The 13093-nt window shown below is 46.0% G+C and overlaps 1 protein-coding gene across 2 annotated transcripts in view; it reads left to right on the forward strand.

The window, feature by feature from the left end:
• The window catches only part of LOC139370552 (cytosolic carboxypeptidase 4), a 259601-nt gene that overhangs the window by 206166 nt on the left and 40342 nt on the right, over positions 1–13093 (forward strand). The gene's annotated exons all lie outside the window — the stretch shown is intronic.

A 13093-nucleotide genomic window follows, 5' to 3' on the forward strand; every position in this document is an offset into this window, starting at 1 on the left:
CCTGCTACGTGGAGCCGGAACAGGTCTCACTGGACTGAGGATACGTACTGGAAGCCTGGTGCGTGGAATCGGAACAGGTCTCACCGGACTCGGGAGATGCACTGGAAGCCTGGTGCGTGGAGCAGGCACCGGATACACTGGGCCGTGGAGGCGCACTGGAGGTCTCAAGTGTACAGCTGGCACAACCCGTCCTGGCTGGATGGTTACTTTCTCCCGGCAAATGCGGGGAGCTAGCACAGGACGCACTGGGCTGTGCAGACGCACCGGAGACACAGTGCGCAGAGCCGGCGCAGGATATCCTGGGCCGAAGAGACGCACTGGAGGCCAGGAGCGCTGAGCCGGCACCATTCGTCCTGGCTGGAGGCCCACTTTAGCCTGTCCAATGCGGGGAGATGGAATATAGGGTACCGGACTGTGACTGTGCACTGGAGACATGGTGCGCATCAAATCAAATCAAATCAAATGTTATTTGTCACATACACATGGTTAGCAGATGTTAATGCGAGTGTAGCGAAATGCTTGTGCTTCTAGTTCCGACAATGCAGTAATAACCAACAAGTAATCTAGCTAACAATTCCAAAACTACTACCTTATACACACAAGTGTAAGGGGATAAAGAACATGTACATAAAGATATATGAATGAGTGATGGTACAGAGCGGCATAGGCAAGATACAGTAGATGGTATTGAGTGCAGTATATACATATGAGATGAGTATGTAAACTAAGTGTCATAGTTAAAGTGGCTAGTGATACATGTATTACATAAAGATGCAGTAGATGATATAGAGTACAGTATATACGCATACATATGAGATGAATAATGTAGGGTATGTAAACATTATATTAGGTAGCATTGTTTAAAGTGGCTAGTGATATATTTTACATCATTTCCCATCAATTCCCATTATTAAAGTGGCTGGAGTTGAGTCAGTGTGTTGGCAGCAGCCACTCAATGTCAGTGGTGGCTGTTTAACAGTCTGATGGCCTTGAGATAGAAGCTGTTTTTCAGTCTCTCGGTCCCAGCTTTGATGCACCTGTACTGACCTCGCCTTCTGGATGATAGTGGGGTGAACAGGCAGTGGCTCGGGTGGTTTTTGTCCTTGATGATCTTTATGGCCTTCCTGTGACATCGGGTGGTGTAGGTGTCCTGGAGGGCAGGTAGTTTGCCCCCTGTGATGCGTTGTGCAGACCTCACTACCCTCTGGAGAGCCTTACGGTTGTGGGAGGAGCAGTTGCCGTACCAGGCGGTGATACAGCCCGACAGGATGCTCTCGATTGTGCATCTGTAGAAGTTTGTGAGTGCTTTTGGTGACAAGCCAAATTTCTTCAGCCTCCTGAGGTTGAAGAGGCGCTGCTGCGCCTTCTTCACGATGCTGTCTGTGTGGCTGGACCAATTTTTTTTTTTTTCACCTTTATTTAACCAGGTAGGCTAGTTGAGAACAAGTTCTCATTTGCAACTGCAACCTGGCCAAGATAAGGCATAGCAGTGTGAACAGACAACACAGAGTTACACATGGAGTAAACAATTAACAAGTCAATAACACAGTAGAAAAAAGGGGAGTCTATATATACATTGTGTGCAAAAGGCATGAGAAGGTAGGCAAATAATTACAATTATGCAGATTAACACTGGAGTGATAAATGATCAGATGGTTATGTACAAGTAGAGATATTGGTGTGCAAAAGAGCAGAAAAATAAATAAATAAAAACAGTATGGGGATGAGGTAGGTGAAAATGGGTGGGCTATTTACCAATAGACTATGTACAGCTGCAGCGATCGGTTAGCTGCTCAGATAGCAGATGTTTGAAGTTGGTGAGGGAGATAAAAGTCTCCAACTTCAGCGATTTTTGCAATTCGTTCCAGTCACAGGCAGCAGAGAACTGGAACGAAAGGCGGCCAAATGAGGTGTTGGCTTTAGGGATGATCAGTGAGATACACCTGCTGGAGCGCGTGCTACGGATGGGTGTTGCCATCGTAACCAGTGAACTGAGATAAGGCGGAGCTTTACCTAGCATGGACTTGTAGATGACCTGGAGCCAGTGGGTCTGGCGACGAATATGTAGCGAGGGCCAGCCGACTAGAGCATACAAGTCGCAGTGGTGGGTGGTATAAGGTGCTTTAGTGACAAAACGGATGGCACTGTGATAAACTGCATCCAGTTTGCTGAGTAGAGTGTTGGAAGCAATTTTGTAGATGACATCGCCGAAGTCGAGGATCGGTAGGATAGTCAGTTTTACTAGGGTAAGTTTGGCGGCGTGAGTGAAGGAGGCTTTGTTGCGGAATAGAAAGCCGACTCTTGATTTGATTTTCGATTGGAGATGTTTGATATGGGTCTGGAAGGAGAGTTTAGAGTTTAGCCAGACACCTAGGTACTTATAGATGTCCACATATTCAAGGTCGGAACCATCCAGGGTGGTGATGCTGGTCAGGCGTGCGGGTGCAGGCAGCGAACGGTTGAAAAGCATGCATTTGGTTTTACTAGCGTTTAAGAGCAGTTGGAGGCCACGGAAGGAGTGCTGTATGGCATTGAAGCTCGTTTGGAGGTTAGATAGCACAGTGTCCAAGGACGGGCCGGAAGTATATAGAATGGTGTCGTCTGCGTAGAGGTGGATCAGGGAATCGCCCGCAGCATGAGAAACATCATTGATATATACAGAGAAAAGAGTCGGCCCGAGAATTGAACCCTGTGGCACCCCCATAGAGACTGCCAGAGGACCGGACAGCATGCCCTCCGATTTGACACACTGAACTCTGTCTGCAAAGTAATTGGTGAACCAGGCAAGGCAGTCATCCGAAAAACCGAGGCTACTGAGTCTGCCGATAAGAATACGGTGATTGACAGAGTCGAAAGCCTTGGCAAGGTCTATGAAGACGGCTGCACAGTACTGTCTTTTATCGATGGCGGTTATGATATCATTTAGTACCTTGAGCGTGGCTGAGGTACACCCGTGACCGGCTCGGAAACCAGATTGCACAGCGGAGAAGGTACGGTGGGATTCGAGATGGTCAGTGACCTGTTTGTTGACTTGGCTTTCGAAGACCTTAGATAGGCAGGGCAGGATGGATATAGGTCTGTAACAGTTTGGGTCCAGGGTGTCGCCCACTTTGAAGAGGGGGATGACTGCGGCAGCTTTCCAATCCTTGGGGATCTCAGACGATATGAAAGAGAGGTTGAACAGGCTGGTAATAGGGGTTGCGACAATGGCGGCGGATAGTTTCAGGAATAGAGGGTCCAGATTGTCAAGCCCAGCTGATTTGTACGGGTCCAGGTTTTGCAGCTCTTTCAGAACATCTGCTATCTGGATTTGGGTAAAGGAGAACCTGGAGAGGCTTGGGCGAGTAGCTGCGGGGGGGGGGGGGGGGGAGCTGTTGGCCGAGGTTGGAGTAGCCAGGCGGAAGGCATGGCCAGCCGTTGAGAAATGCTTGTTGAAGTTTTCGATAATCATGGATTTATCGGTGGTGACCGTGTTACCTAGCCTCAGTGCAGTGGGCAGCTGGGAGGAGGTGCTCTTGTTCTCCATGGACTTCACAGTGTCCCAGAACTTTTTGGAGTTGGAGCTACAGGATGCAAACTTCTGCCTGAAGAAGTTGGCTTTAGCTTTCCTGACTGACTGTGTGTATTGGTTCCTGACTTCCCTGAACAGTTGCATATCGCGGGGACTATTCGATGTTAGTGCAGTCCGCCACAGGATGTTTTTGTGCTGGTCGAGGGCAGTCAGGTCTGGAGTGAACCAGGGGCTATATCTGTTCTTAGTTCTGCATTTTTTGAACGGAGCATGCTTATCTAAAATGGTGAGGAAGTTACTTTTAAAGAAAGACCAGGCATCCTCAACTGACGGGATGAGGTCAATGTCCTTCCAGGATACCCGGGCCAGGTCGATTAGAAAGGCCTGCTCACAGAAGTGTTTTAGGGAGCGTTTGACAGTGATGAGATGTGGTCGTTTGACTGCGGCTCCGTAGCGGATACAGGCAATGAGGCAGTGATCGCTGAGATCCTGGTTGAAGACAGCGGAGGTGTATTTGGAGGGCCAGTTGGTCAGGATGACGTCTATGAGGGTGCCCTTGTTTACAGAGTTAGGGTTGTACCTGGTGGGTTCCTTGATGATTTGAGTGAGATTGAGGACATCTAGCTTAGATTGTAGGACTGCCGGGGTGTTAAGCATATCCCAGTTTAGGTCACCTAACAGAACAAACTCTGAAGCTAGATGGGGGGCGATCAATTCACAAATGGTGTCCAGGGCACAGCTGGGAGCTGAGGGGGGTCGGTAGCAGGCGGCAACAGTGAGAGACTTATTTCTGGAGAGAGTAATTTTCAAAATTAGTAGTTCGAACTGTTTGGGTATGGACCTGGAAAGTATGACATTACTTTGCAGGCTATCTCTGCAGTAGACTGCAACTCCTCCCCCTTTGGCAGTTCTATCTTGACGGAAGATGTTATAGTTGGGTATGGAAATCTCAGAATTTTTGGTGGCCTTCCTGAGCCAGGATTCAGACACGGCAAGGACATCAGGGTTAGCAGAGTGTGCTAGAGCAGTGAGTAAGACAAACTTAGGGAGGAGGCTTCTGATGTTGACATGCATGAAACCAACACTTTTTCGATCACAGAAGTCAACAAATGAGGGTGCCTGGGGACATGCAGGGCCTGGGTTTACCTCCACATCACCCGCGGAACAGAGAAGGAGTAGTATGAGGGTGCGGCTGAAGGCTATCAAAACTGGTCGCCTAGGGCGTTGGGGACAGAGAATAAGAGGAGCAGGTTTCTGGGCATGGTAGAATATATTCAGGGCATAATGCGCAAACAGGGGTATGGTGGGGTGCGGGTACAGCGGAGGTAAGCCCAGGCACTGGGCGATGATGAGAGAGGTTGTATCTCTGGACATGCTAGTTGTAATGGGTGAGGTCACCGCATGTGTGGGGGGTGGGACAAAGGAGGTATCAGGGGTATAAAGAGTGGAACTAGGGGCTCCATTGTAAACTAAAACAATGATAACTAACCTGCACAACAGTATACAAGGCATATTGACATTTGAGAGAGACATACAGCGAGGCATACAGTAATCACAGGTGTTGAATTGGGAGATCTAGCTAAAACAGTAGGTGAGACAACAACAGCTAATCAGCTAGCACAACAACAGCAGGTAGAATGGCGATTGATTAGGCAGAGAGGGTCGGATTAACTACACACAGAGCCTAAGTGCGGCTGGGGCCGACAGATAAAACATAAACAAGCAGAATGGATTACCGTGATTACCGTGATTAATGGACAGTCCAGCAATTCAGTTTGTCTGTGATGTGTACGCCGAGGAACTTAAAACTTACTACCCTCTCCACTACTGTACCATCGATGTGGATAGGGGGGTGTTCCCTCTGCTGTTTCCTGAAGTCCACAATCATCTCCTTAGTTTTGTTGACGTTGAGTGTGAGGTTATTTTCCTGACACCACACTCCGAGGACCCTCACCTCCTCCCTGTAGGCCGTCTCGTCGTTGTTGGTAATCAAGCCTACCACTGTTGTGTCGTCCGCAAACTTGATGATTGAGTTGGAGACGTGCGTGGCCACGCAGTCGTGGGTGAACAGGGAGTACAGGAGAGGGCTCAGAACGCACCCTTGTGGGGCCCCAGTGTTGAGGATCAGCGGGGTGGAGATGTTGTTGCCTACCCTCACCACCTGGGGGCGACCCGTCAGGAAGTCCAGTACCCAGTTGCACAGGGCGGGGTCAAGACCCAGGGTCTCGAGCTTGATGACGAGCTTGGAGGGCACTATGGTGTTAAATTCCGAGCTGTAGTCGATGAACAGCATTCTCACATAGGTATTCCTCTTGTCCAGATGGGTTAGGGCAGTGTGCAGTGTGGTTGAGATTGCATCGTCTGTGGACCTATTTGGGCGGTAAGCAAATTGGAGTGGGTCTAGGGTGTCAGGTAGGGTGGAGGTGATATGGTCCTTGACTAGTCTCTCAAAGCACTTCATGATGACGGAAGTGAGTGCTACGGGGCGGTAGTCGTTTAGCTCAGTTACCTTAGCTTTCTTGGGAACAGGAACAATGGTGGCCCTCTTGAAGCATGTGGGAACAACAGACTGGGATAGGGATTGATTGAGTATGTCCGTAAACACACCAGCCAGCTGGTCTGCGCATGCTCTGAGGGCGCGGCTGGGGATGCCGTCTGGGCCTGCAGCCTTGCGAGGGTTGACACGTTTAAATGTTTTCCTCACGTCGGCTGCAGTGAAGGAGAGTCCGCATGTTTTAGTTGCGGGCCGTGTCAGTGGCACTGTATTGTCCTCAAAGCGGGCATAAAAGTTATTTAGTCTGCCTGGGAGCAAGACATCCTGGTCCGTGACGGGGCTGGTTTTCTTTTTGTAATCCGTGATTGACTGTAGACCCTGCCACATACCTCTTGTGTCTGAGCCGTTGAATTGAGATTCTTCTTTGTCTCTATACTGCATCACCTCATAGCACGGCGCCCGACCGGTCACACGGTAAGCACGGGGAGTTGGCTCAAGTCTAAACCCTGACTCCGCCAATCTCCCCTTGTTCCCCCCCCCAAATTTTTTTTGGAGCTGCCTCTCCGGCTTTCATGCCGTGACCCCTTGTATAGTTGCCGTTCCTCTAATTCCTCGTATCCTCACCATTCCGCTCTAGCTGCTTCTATCTCCTCCCTTGGACGGTGATACTCTCCAGCCTGCGCCCAGGTACACTTGCCTTCCAGTATCTCCTCCCATGTCCACTCCTCCAGAAAACGCCGCTGGGTCTTTTTGTGGTGGGATCTTCTGTAACGTGCGTTGTTTGAATGAGACCAAGGCGCAGCGTAATTTGTGGTCATCATATTTATTAAATGAGAACCAGCAGCAAAATAACAAAGTGAAACCAAAACGAACCTACAGTTCGGTAGGCTACAAGAACTGTACAAAAACAAGATCCCACAACATAGGTGGGAAAAAGGCTACCTAAGTATGATTCCCAATCAGAGACAACGATAGACAGCTGCCTCTGATTGGGAACCACACTCGGCCAAACACAAAGAAATACAAAACATAGAATGCCCACCCAGCATCACACCCTGACCTCACCAAATAGAGAAATAAAACGTCTCTCTAAGGTCAGGGCGTGACACCTAGAGATTAATGTACTTTGGTGTGAAAAGCACAAATCAATCCCAGAACAACAGCAAAGGACCTTGTGAAGATGCTGGAGGAAACAGGTACAAAAGTATGTATATCCACAGTAAAACAAGTCCTATATTGACATAACCTGAAAGGCCGCTCAGCAAGGAAGAAGCCACTGCTCCAAAACCACCACAAAAAAGCCAGACTACGGTTTGCAACTGCACATGGGGACAAAAATCGTACTTTTTGGAGAAATGTCCTCTGGTCTGATGAAACAAAAATGGCCGTTAATGACCATCATTATGTCTGGAGGAAAAAGAGGGAGGCTTGCAAGTTGAAGAACACCATCCCAACCGTGAAGCACGGGGGTGACAGCATCATGTTGTGGTGGTGCTTTGCTGCAGGAGGGACTGGTGTACTTCACAAAATAGATGGCAACATGAGGGAGGAGAATTATGTGGATATATTGAAGAAACATCTCAAGACATCAGTCAGGAAGTTAAAGCTTCCAAATGGACAAGGACCCCAAGCATACATCCAAAGTCGTGAAAAAATGGCCCAAGGACAACAAAGTCAAGGTATTGGAGTGGCCATCAAAAAAGCCCTGACCTCAATCCTATAGAAAATTTGTGGGCAGAACTGAAAAAGCGTGTGCGAACAAGGAGGCCTACAAGCCTGACTCAGTTACACCAGCTCTGTCAGGAGGAATGGGCCAAAATTCCCCCAACTTATTGTGGGAAGCTTGTGGAAGGCTACCCAAAATGTTTGACCTAAGTTAAACAATTTATATGCAATGCTATCAAATACTAATTCAGTATATGTAAACTTCTGACCCACTGGGAATGTGAAGAAAGAAATTAAAGTTGAAATAAATAATTCTCTCTACTATTATTCTGACATTTCACATTCTTAAAATAAAGTGGTGATCCTAACTGACCTAAAACAGGGATTTTTTTTACTGGGATTAAATGTCAGGAATTGTGAAAAACTGAGTTTAAATGTATTTGGCTAAGGCGTATGTAAACTTCCGACTTCAACTGTATGAGAGTCATTTGAAACCATTCTCTCTATGCTCTCTCTATAGCACAGTCAATGACTTAGAAGACTGAGTCCAGCTGGCTAGAATTACACTCACTAAGTGTTGCTGTGTTGGTTATCAGATCAGAAGCTGAATGTGGGTGATATGGACTAATGGATGAGAAAATCTGACTTTTCATTAGGATGGCCCAGTGAGCAGGTGGTGGGCCATATGTTTGCTACATGCACTTTAGGGTTGGGAAAAAGCCTGAATGTTTCTTGATTAAAAAGTCTGTACTAATATCGTCAGGCCGTGTCAGAAGTCTGGCAGACCATCAGACTCTCTCTCTCTCTCTCTCTCTCTCTCTCTTTCTCTCTCTCCCTCTCTCTCTCTCTCTCTTTCTCTCCCTCTCTCTCTCTCTCTTTTTCTCTCCCTCTCTCTTTCTCTCTCTCTCTCTCTCTCTCTCTCTCTCTCTCTCTCTCTCTCTCTCTCTCTCTCTCTCTCCCTCTCTCTCTATCCCTCTCTCTCTCTCCCTCTCTTTCTCTCTCTCTCTCTCTCTCTCTCTATATATATATATATTTATCTCCCTCTCTCTGCTGCTCTTTATGTGCTGCTTGAGCAGTCACTGATGAAATGACCTCAGTTCACTGTTAATTCATGCCAATTAGTGGCTTGTGTGAGACGTGGGATTGGCTGTGGGATTCGTCAGGGACTAGAAGCTTAATTATCCTCTCAGACAGTCACTGAATCAGAGACTGGGTCATTGATGGGAGCAGCTCACCACTGAGTTAGCAATACGCTGGGTTTGGTATGCAGGCTTGGTGAACTAAGTGGTTTTATTCTACATGTAGGAGAATATTTTTAAACAGTGACCAAAAATATTCTGTACTTCATTCACACATGGATTTGTATAATTTTTGGTATCCTGAATTTCCTTTGTCTTCAATTTTTATTTTCAGAACTGTATGGGCAATTCAAAGGGTTTCCTTGGACTGAACTCCTAACATCAGTTTAATCTATTATCTTTGTTTTTCATAATGATAGCCTGTCAAAATAGGAATACATTAATGTGCTTATTGCTGCAAGTACAACTGTTGAATATGAGCCACAACATAAAAACTGCTTATGTGAATTGGGACAAATGCATATTGAAAGCCATATTGACTTTTCCCTTCCCATCTTTCCATTCGCCACCATGACACCGGGTTTCTATTGCTTGATGCCGTAAGACTGTCTACGCTAAAAGAAGGGAAATCTTCAAAGGAATCTAATTTGCATCACAAAGATTCTACCTCTAATCACCTTAGCTTTGCATTTCCAGCTAGAGGGGAAGAACGTCTGCTGAGTTGTCATTTCTTTACGCCCAAAAGAATCAAGTCTTATTTTTCTTAAGGACACAATTAAGACAAACGAGTGCCAAGATAAATGAGCACAAAATACTTTGATTAGGTTTCTGGAGTTTCTCGCTTCCTCACAAACTATCGGTTGTCTTCCTCTTTTATGATCCTTCCTTCTAAATACGCTTCCAAAATAAAGAAGAGGACAAGCAGATGACTTCATTTATAGGGCTTCAAAAGGCTTTTATTTGAAATGTAAAAGTTTGTCAGATAATGTAAAGGTGCCAAAAAACAATCACAGGGTGCTCTACTAAAGCCGAGTTTAATAACTACAGATGTCATACTTCCCCAGAATAAGCTTTCCTAGTGGGACCACATACATATAGAGGACAAGAGAGCCAGCACATCAACTTCAAACCCCAGAGCAGTGACCTCAGAATATATTTTCTGAAGGTCAGTCTTTCGCTGAGGAAGGCAGAACCCATCCAATATTCATCAGGGTCTAATATCAAATGAAAGAGTCATGACGAGAGAGCCTTTTAAAAGATGCACAAAATGCCAAATCCTAGGCAAGCATCCTCCTGCACTACATCCGTGTTGCAGGGAGTGTGTGTGTGTGTGTGTGTGTGTGTGTGTGTGTGTGTGTGTGTGTGTGTGTGTGCGTGTGCATGCATGTGTGTGTTACGCCTTGGTGGACTCACCTTACCACACTCCCGGCCAACCTGTGTTCTATTGTGTTCTGTTTGAGGACTGACTAAGGTGCGTGAACCTGTTAACAAGACCATTAGGGAGTTGTTGTTTCCAATGAGTGGCCACCGCAGTGGGAAGGCACAATCTGTACAGGATATAGACAGTGATTTCTACAGGGAGGTTAAAGGACACGCTAACCAACATCAGGAGACAACTGTTTCCCAATCCTGGTCCTGGGGACCCAAAGTGGGTGCACATTTTTGTTTTTGCTTTAGTACTCCACACCTGATTCAAATCATCAAAGCCTGATGATGAGTTGATAATTTGAGTCGGCTGTTTAGTGCTAGGGCAAAAAAAAGGCCCCCAGGACCAGGATTGAGAACCACTGGACTAGATACACAGACTAACTCCCCAAACTAGGGACCAAGAGGCTCCAGACTCTCTGCTTGCTTTGTGTCGTGCATTGCAGGGAAATATTAATGTGTGTTGTGTTCAGACTCCCTTTTTTAATTTCCTGGGGCTTGAAAGGAGATATGATCTACAAGTGTCTAAAGAGAGGAGGCTAATGACAATCTGAAGGAAATATCCTCCGTTACCGTAAATCTCCTAAAGGAATGTTCACAGAAATGTAAATCGAGTGGGCGGTACAATACAGGCTACACAGAGTATGTTGGAAAATCTGTGGTAGAGGTTTGAAACCATGGTGTCTCTATGGGCCGGAGATGTCATGTTGACATGATGGAGATCTGTATGCATGGCTAGGAGTTCATTAAGAGATTCATCAAAGCCACGAGATCTTTTTTAAGCGTTTCTCCGTAACGTCCGCTTGAAACCCACACATCTAATTATGGACATATGCTGTACAAATCAGCCATCCCAACATGGGACAAGGACACGTGGCTCTCTCCTCAAACAGCAAATGAGGTCCCTCTGTTCCCATGGTTGGAGTTAACTCACATGAAAAACACATCCAATTCAAGCACTGTTTTAAATGCTAAATTATTATTGCCATTTGTCTGATCTTTGGCATAGATTTATTTTGAAAGTGAAACATTAAAGTCTAGCAGTATTTTACTGTTTTTATTTTATTTAGCAACGGGTTGTGTCAGAAGGTTTCCAGGCCAGCTGTACGATAGATAGACAACCCCATGAAATATGTAGGACAGACATAGCTATTGTATCAGACAGCATAATGAATATAGTTGTATTCGTTTAGTACAGTCCCTGGGCCACCATATCAACGGCATTATTAGGCACTTGGTCGATAATAAATGTATCAAATGGCAAATTACAATTAAGTTGAACTGGAAGGGGATATAGGGAGCCAAGTCTCTCTCTCTCTCTGATGTACCAGATGTAGGACCTCTTTTGCAATCTTGTAGTGTATTCAAGGTTTAAAAGGGCTTCTACATTTAGTTATTTCCACTTTAAAATGTCAGACTTGATTTGGCCAAATGAAAAATGCACCAATCCCTACAAAAACTGTCCATTAATTATAATCTAAATAATAATTCACATTTCCTGCTGTACCAAACTGGCTCAAATTACGATACTACATCTGTACTTGACACTTGGAAGCTCATAGGCTATTATTTTTTTTAGCTATTAACCAAACACTATGCCCTTTGGGGGCTTGCTGGGTAGTTCATATTGCTCTATTGTGTTATACTCAGATAGAGAAGGTATTGTGTCATTGAGGAAGCAGCTTGTGCTCACAGATGCATCAGATACTTCCTTCCTTTCATTAGCCGTAGCATTAGTGCCAGAAAGGTGTAATTAACATTCCCACATTTCCATTGCACATATCAGTCTTTAAACGAGCCAACATGAGAAAAGGAAGAGTGGTTTAATTACATGACATATCCTCATGCCAAACAGTTTGACATTTTGAGGAGGGTGAGAGCAGAGTCAGCAATTGAAATGGTCAATGTTGCCTCCACAATGCAAACAGGGGAAGAATTGATTTTCCTTCCCAAGCAAACAGCCAGGGCTCTATGCATGCTGGACATGTAAACCTTTTCTTCTGCACTCTGAATTATTGAACACCTATCCCCTGCACACTATGTACCACTCATTTTGACAGGTTGGTCTGTCTTCTTAGTGCAATATATGGTGTTTCTCAGGGGGTATGGATCCAGAAACGCACACAAACACAATGCACACAAACACACACGCACACACACTTCCAAGCCATGAGACTTCCGTGTCATGGCTTTAGACAGTCTCCTCCCATGAGTCACAGAGCTACTGCGGGCCCAGCACCCAGCTCTCCAGCTCTCCTCTCTACCCTGTCTCATTGCACATGCGGCGCACGGAGCAGGCATTCCACTTATCTGCTCTGACATGGTTCCTACAGGGGAGGAGAAAAGGATATTGGATGGAAGAAAAGCATGGCCTAAACACAGGATTAAAGAGGAGGAGAGTCATCTGGAAAATTGCTACACTATTTGTTTTGCCATTATGGCGATTGTGGATGGAAACATCACACCTGCTCTAAAGAGACTGCATGCGGAGAAGAGCATGTGATTCTGAAGTCTCATTGAGTACTATGCTGGAGCGGGGTGACATATAGGCCAAATGGATACATGACTGTAGCAGGCTGAGAGTCATTTGTGAGGATCACAAGGCTGCTGAAAAACATGTCATCATCATGTCATGTGTCACCCGTATTTACTCTTATATTTGCATAGCCACGTCCTTTTGTAAAGCATGCCACGTTGCATCAGTTTGGTGACAGCCAAAAGAGAAACAAACAGCCCGGTTGGATGACACCCTCTGGGGATCTGCTACTGGTGGTCTTCTCCTAACCCTTTGAGGAGTAGCTTCTCGTGTGCATGTGCTAATAACACGGTTGAGTAAGCAGGTGCAGTTGCCTGCAGAGCAATTATCTGCAATCATTATAATATTATGAGATTCCCAGGCAAAACCTACAAAAGCTAATG

This window comes from Oncorhynchus clarkii, chromosome 2 (genome assembly GCF_045791955.1).
Source record: "Oncorhynchus clarkii lewisi isolate Uvic-CL-2024 chromosome 2, UVic_Ocla_1.0, whole genome shotgun sequence".
In the NCBI taxonomy this organism is placed as follows: Eukaryota; Metazoa; Chordata; class Actinopteri; order Salmoniformes; family Salmonidae; genus Oncorhynchus; species Oncorhynchus clarkii.